We start from the raw sequence: 6,999 nt of genomic DNA, 5'->3' as shown, positions 1-6,999 counted from the left end.
TCCCTTGTACATTAAATCAAAGGGAAAATTTTGGTACTGGGACCTTTAAGCACGTGACCACGGCTAAAGAAGCCATATGCAACGAAAAAGACCCACCTCTTCATTTGGATCCACCAACTTGTGAAACTAGGCCCACGTATGCATGGTCACTAGCAGCCCATGCAAACCCCAATGTAAATTCCAATCTCTTGTCCATGGATATGGTAGATGTCCAAATTCTTGAAGTCGATAAACATACTAGCTTTTCAGTGGCTTCTTCATGTCCTCTTGCATCCTTTACTGCTACTCGTACCCTCCCAGCTAGTCTATGCAAGCCACCACATCAAGGGGGATGAAGAGTAGACAACCCAGTAAGCGTTCTAAAAGCTCATCTTCTCTTAAGATAACTAGAGGCAAAAAGAATCATCGTGTGTCTCATTTGAGTATAATGGAACCTATGGACCCTCACCATAAGCTTCCAACATGCATTGAGGAAATTCCTACCTCCATGTCGACTTCGGCTTCTATACTTTTTAAGGTTTGTGAAGAATTTCCCCTCTCAGCGTCAACAGCAGAGCCTGTGGAGTAGGCCCGCTGATCACTATGAATATGTTAGCATGGAACGTTTAAGGTTGGGTAGTGACCGGATGTTCCAAGCTCTCGACTCCCACATTCGGGACATAAACTCAGGAATCATCCTTTTATCAGAATCTCTTAGTTCTCCTCATCAACTTGAAACTCTCCGTGTACGGTTAGGATTTCATGGTAAATTGGCAGTTGCTAAGGTGGGGAGAAGTGGTGGTATTTTTGTCACGACCCGAGCCCTAGGCCGTGGCAGATTTGTAATATCCATAACTTGGGTGGTCAAAGGTCAAACTTTGACCCTCGGTGGAAAATAGTCTTTATAAATGATCCTTTAATTTATATTAAATATTATTATAATTATAAGTCGAAACAATGGAATAACTCCTATAATTATATATGAAAATATTACGGGTAAAAGTAGGATCATTTATCTTAATACATAGAATAATAATATCCCCACAGTTATGTAGTCACCAAACAGTTAAATTTAATAAGTCATAAAATACCCAAAATAATACTTAGCATCCACAATTCCTCATTTCTAACTAGGACATAGCTAATTTAGATGTACAGACCGATAAGTTCCAAATTAAATACATACAATGTTCAAAAGATAGGACTATGGCACTAAACACATTGGCTTCAGCAATAATTCACACTTTTCCATGTTCGCGTCACTAGGCTCCTGGAATGGGAGAGATAGGGGTGAGCTTATAAAGCCCAGTAGGAAAGCAACTAACAACATCGGACTCAAAAGTTCAATAAAAACCCCTACATGGTTAGCTTTTTTTAAAAAAAACATACATCATTATGTATAAACCACAAATAATCATAAGAGCATAGCTACCAGTGCACATCACACCGTCCACTAGACCCCTAGTTTCTGTTACCCACCATAGAAAATCCGACATCCTAAACCAGGTAGCTGGACCTGATAACCACCACAATGGGGAGGCTCAGAACACTTCCTGTATACAGATGCTAGGTCTTTACACCTACAGGTGAGTGGACACATGATCTACCTATGATGACACATAGACTAGGTCGTGAAACAACAACGTGCACCAATCATGATCACTATGGCTCTCATCGGTACAACCAAATGTAGGTAAACATGAAAAGAAAGAAACATATTCCCTTCATATTTTAGAAAATTGGGCAGCATAACAGCTACATTTGAATAAACCCAAAAATCATAACCTGCATAAATAAGTGAACAAAAATATATATTTGGCACTCAGTGCCCTCAGAACAGATCAAAAAACATGCAGGTTAAGTTTTCAATTTTTCAAACATTTTATAAATATCGAAATTGGAATATGTTGAATGCAATTTGATACGAGTAATTAAGTCCAATAGTCTAGTTGAGTCCCTACCTCTTTAGATACCTCCTTAGAATTTAATCCAAGCCCAAAGCAACGCTCCTAAGCTTATCGATGATCTTAGAATGATTTAGTCCGATTTTAATATCACGTTTTTCCTATGTGCACCAAATGAGAAAATAATTATCATCATAGCATTCCTTATTCAAAATCGTGTCCAATGACATATAATATGACCATATTTAAAATTTCAAGTTCCGAAACCTTACCCAAGCGGTGCCCTATAGCGGTTGGTGGTGGTATCGGAAACGTTGACGAATATATGCATGGCATATATCAAAACGATCCTCTCGATGAGTACATCACGGAAGTACAGCTCCTTCACCCAAATGACCTCCGGTGTCGCCGGAAAACACTTCCAAAGGGAGAAGATACCCAAAATCTTGCCGGAGAAAAACAGCGAGTTGACCATAATGAATTAGTGGGTTTTGTTCCTCTCTCCATGCTGGTTCCAAGGGTATCAACCACTCGTCAAGAGGTGGTCGGAGTTTGCCGAAAAACACAGTCAAAGTTGACGGACCAAAACTTTGACTGGCGATTCCGAACAATTGGCGGCGAGTTGGGTGGTGCCGCTTGGCAGTTGAGGTCGCCGGAGCAAGGAGAAACCGATGAGCTGCCGCGCGTCAAAAATGGTGGCCGGTGGTGGTTGGGTATGGTGCCTTGCCATGGGATGCCGAGAGAAGAAGAAGAAGAAGAGGAGAGTGTCGGGGAGAGAGAAAGAAAAAGAAAAGAAAAAAAACTGAATATATAATTAAATTAATTTTTTTTTTCTTTATTTTCCTCCCCTTTTTGACTTTTCCAACTTGAGAAAAGTCTCAGGTTTCACAATTTTACTTATGTGGAAGGATGCGATAACATTGATTCTTATCTCATTCACTCATTGCCCATATTGATGTTGCGATCTTAAGTAATGGGGGTTTGTTCTGGAGGTTCATGGGTCTTTATGGCCAACCAGATGCTAGCTTGAGAAATTTCCTTAGGGACCACTTGGTTCATCTTTCTAAAGAATCCTCGAAGGCTTGGCATTTGAATGAAATCCTTTTCCAACATGAAAAGGAGAGAGGTGGTGCTAGGCCGAACTACCTTTTAAGAAATTTCAGAAACATTCTTGATGTCAGTGGCTTGTTGACTTAGGCTTCTTTGGCCCAAAGTTTACATGGTGTAATGGACATCCTTCGACATCTTTCACTAAATGTAGACTAGACCAAATGCTCTGCAACTCTAAATGGTTGAATATGTTTCTGAGTTCATTCATGCATCACTTGGGTTATTGGGATAGTGACCATAGGCCGGGCCGATCCACACTAAAATCTGGAAGGATTTTTTTCTCCTATGACGGTTGGGTTGCCAAATAAGCATTTTCACTTTGAGATGGCATGGGCGGATGAAGAAGATTGTCACAAATTAATCTCATGGGAATGGAAAAGTAGATTTGGTGGGTCACTCCATTGCTTTGAAAATAATCTTAAAGGGGTTACGACAACCCTATCTTCCTGGAACATGGCCTAATACCGATGCCACCAAAACGCAATCAAAGCTAAAAGAAGGGAGCTAATTGTTCTATATGCTTCTCTCCATCGTGAGTGATAAGGGCATTTTGGATATTATATTTGTTATCCTTTGGCTTTTAGATAATGTTAATTTCTTGTATTTTTAGGTGTTCTTAGCTTTGTTTTACAAGTCTTTGATTTTTAAGCCATAAAATATTTTATAAGGTAATATTGATGAATTTGATGTATTTTTGTGGTTAGGAGTTGATGTGCAATGATAAGACTCAATAAAATGAATTTTGGGACGAGTTTGAAGTGTTTTAGAAGTCCCTAAACCCAAGGTTCGAGTTTAAAGTTGAAGATTACGAAGAAAAAGCACGGGAGCAGAATTTGGGTTGTGGCTGCGGCCACCAATAATCACTGGTCGCGGCATGGGAGTCAAGGACTAGTGGTTGCGACCACCATAAACCCCTAGTCGCGGCCACCGCACGTATTATGCCTAGAACAGTCCTGTGGCCGCGACCACCAAGAATCACTGGCGGCGACCTGCAATATAATTTTTTCTTAAATTTTGATTTTTGAATGTAATTTTTAATGAGCTATAAAATGGGTTAGGGTTAACTTTTAATATAACTTTGGATGGTGAATTTTAGAGGCTAGAGCAGTAGAGGAGGAGAAAAGACATCACCATCTACATTCTTCAATCTAGTTTTTCTTTCTTCTAAAAAATCCTTTATTTTCAATGAATATTTATGTTTGTGAATATGAGTGTGATTATGGAGAAGTTTTCTTTGTAGTTGAGGGTTATTTCAAAACCCTAGACATGAGATCTTGAATGCATTGATGAATTTTATTCCTTCTATTCCCTTATATTAGATTGCTTCTATTTTTCTATTTGAATGGTATGATTCTTATAAAATCTTGTTTAGCTGGCCACTAATTAGGGTTTTGCATTGTTCTACTATCATCTTAGGATTGTCATTCGCCTAATAGTTTAGGATTCTAAGTAGAGTGATAAATTTAAATTAGGGTCTTGTGACAGGTATCTTAATTGTGATGAAGAATAGAACCTAAGTTATATGAATTGCATGCTTAATGAATTTTTTCCCTAGATTAACTTGTTTCGATTTAATGTAATTCTTTTCCTGGGTTAAATATATTACATGCTTAATGTCTTTACTGCCTAGTAAAAAAGATTAATTAAGAGCGCTTAGCTTTAATTAATTATTTTAGGGAAACTAGGATAATTGACTACTTAAGTGTTATCTGTGGGGTTAATAGTTTAATTGTGAATATGAAATATTATTCGTCATTATTGATAGATTGATTGTCGAAGATGGAGAATAATTCTTAACTATTTCTTTAAAATCATATTATCCATTATTCTTTGTTTATTACTTTATTTTATGTCATTAAATCTTGAAACAAAATCCCCTATTTAATTCTTGTTTTTATTTTGAATGATAAATTGAATAATAGTCCTCGTGGGTTCAACCCTTACTATCACTTTACTAATAATTTAGTGAGTAATAAGAAATAAATAAATTTAAAGTTGATACAACATACGACACGCATCAGTGAGTCTTGGGCCCATTAACCCAGCAAAGTATTTACTAGGAAGTAAATACATTAAGCATGTAATATATTTAACCTAGGAAAAGAATTACATACATCAAGGGGCCGTATTTACCTCACTGTCCTGAAAACTTACATATTCGAGGTAAAATGCTTAAGTCTGAGTCGTTCCTTCATATTGTCAGTCTGTCTGAAGGTAACCAATAATTCCAAATCCCAATATTATACTCATCACCCTCTATGACCCTTTTCAGAACTTGGGAAATAAAGGGTCTCAATCCGACACTATCGACTTCGGTGTCCCACGGAGACGTACAATCTCCTTTCGCACATACTTATTCCTATGATAACTCGCACACACAAATCAGAGTGTGCTAATCTAATATGTCAAGTCACCACTTCTCGTATCCACTCATCTCACCTGCAATTTGAGGTGATCCACCTTTACAGCCCATAACTATATCCCACCATACTAACTCTAGGATTCCTTAGAGACGCAATAGCCTTTTTGGCTTCTGATTATCATCTCTCACTTGCTAAAAAGTTTGGCAGTGCACCTCCTGGCATACAAATGTTAATATATGTAACATCCTGCATTTTTGGGTACCTCTAAACGACTCGGGTCGGGATATTTTTCCCCGAGTTGAGAATATTATTTTAAATAATATTATATTTGTTTGGAAATTATTCCATGAGTTATTGCTAGCCAAATTATGAATTTTGTGATTTAAAAGTCAAGATAAGACTTTCGGTCTTGGACTGACACGAAAACCCTGATCAGGTAAAAATCTCGAAAAATAAAATGAAAAACTATGGAAAATATATTTTGGGCATAAAATACATTCATAAAAATTAAAGTTTGATCATAAACTAATAAACCTAAGAGAAAATGGAAATTTTAGGGCATTTTGTGTTAAATGCTTAATTTTGCTGAATTGAGGAATTTTATTCCATAAATGGACCTTAGGTTAAATTATATTGTGATTAATTAAATTAAATGTGAGAGACATTTAATTTAATTATTATGTGTTAAGTTTTGTGTTTAAAACTTAATAATGGTGAAAAAGGATATGGGAAATCAAATTGGATTTTTTCTTCTAAGGAAATATTTATTAACCTTTATATATATATGATACATATATAATTAAAGGGGTGGCCGACCATGTGGGAAATTATTTGGGTGGACCAAATGGTTTTAAGTTTAATCTCATTTTAACTATAAGGGTTAAAGACACCAAGTGGATAGTAAAACACTTGAGTGTTTTTAGGATATTTTTTAGAGTTGTGTAAGCTCTTCTAACCCCCAAAACTGACCACACCCTCTCTCACTTTCACAATCATCTTTTTGAAAACTCTCTCAAGTTTTCTCTCCATCTTCAACCTCAAGAACACTAAGGAGGTTTCGAAGCATTTAAGCTTTGGTCTAGGAAGAGCTTTCCCTAAGGTAAAGTTTCAATAAACTAGACTTTTGTAAAGTTTTAACCATAGATTTTCAAATAGCTAATTATCTATGTTGTTGGGGGGAGTTGGTTAAGGTTTTGAAAGGTTTTTGAAGGACCCAAAGCTAATAGGAAGATCCTAACCTTAAGCAAGAACAACAAAGAGGTAAAAAGTTTACTTTTTATGATTGTTATTGTATGGTTTTTATTTTTAAGCATTATTTTGTATATTTAATGCTTAAAGTTTCTTATTGGTGATGTAATAAGGTTATGATGCTTGTGTGTGGATTTTTTTAAATAGGGACCAAAACCCCCAAGGGTTTTGTTAGAAACCTTAAAAAAAAATACATGTTTTGAGCTGTGACTTCCAAGGGGTCAAGCATCCACATTATATTGATTTTGTAAAATTTAATTGTGATTGAGTACATAAAATTGAGCTTTTGAAACACTAAAAAATATTTAAAAATGAGTGAGTTATGCTATTTCAAAGTTTAGGTAAAATATTGTTTTTTTGTATTCTTAATTTCATGACCAAGTTTGGACAGCCAC

General features: G+C 36.3%; 1 long non-coding RNA gene across 1 annotated transcript; it reads right to left on the bottom strand.

Moving 5' to 3' along the window:
• Positions 1-982: 982 nt before the first annotated feature.
• Positions 983-2,045, bottom strand: LOC133829169 (uncharacterized). The gene is made up of 2 exons (XR_009891593.1): positions 1,941-2,045; positions 983-1,249 (listed from the first exon to the last, which is right to left on the bottom strand). It is a non-coding gene; the product is annotated as an uncharacterized LOC133829169 (long non-coding RNA).
• Positions 2,046-6,999: the final 4,954 nt, after the last annotated feature.

This window comes from Humulus lupulus, chromosome 4 (assembly GCF_963169125.1).
Source record: "Humulus lupulus chromosome 4, drHumLupu1.1, whole genome shotgun sequence".
NCBI classification, from domain to species: Eukaryota; Viridiplantae; Streptophyta; class Magnoliopsida; order Rosales; family Cannabaceae; genus Humulus; species Humulus lupulus.
Note: the sequence above shows the minus strand (reverse complement) of the source record. Positions and strands in the feature narration are given on the sequence as shown.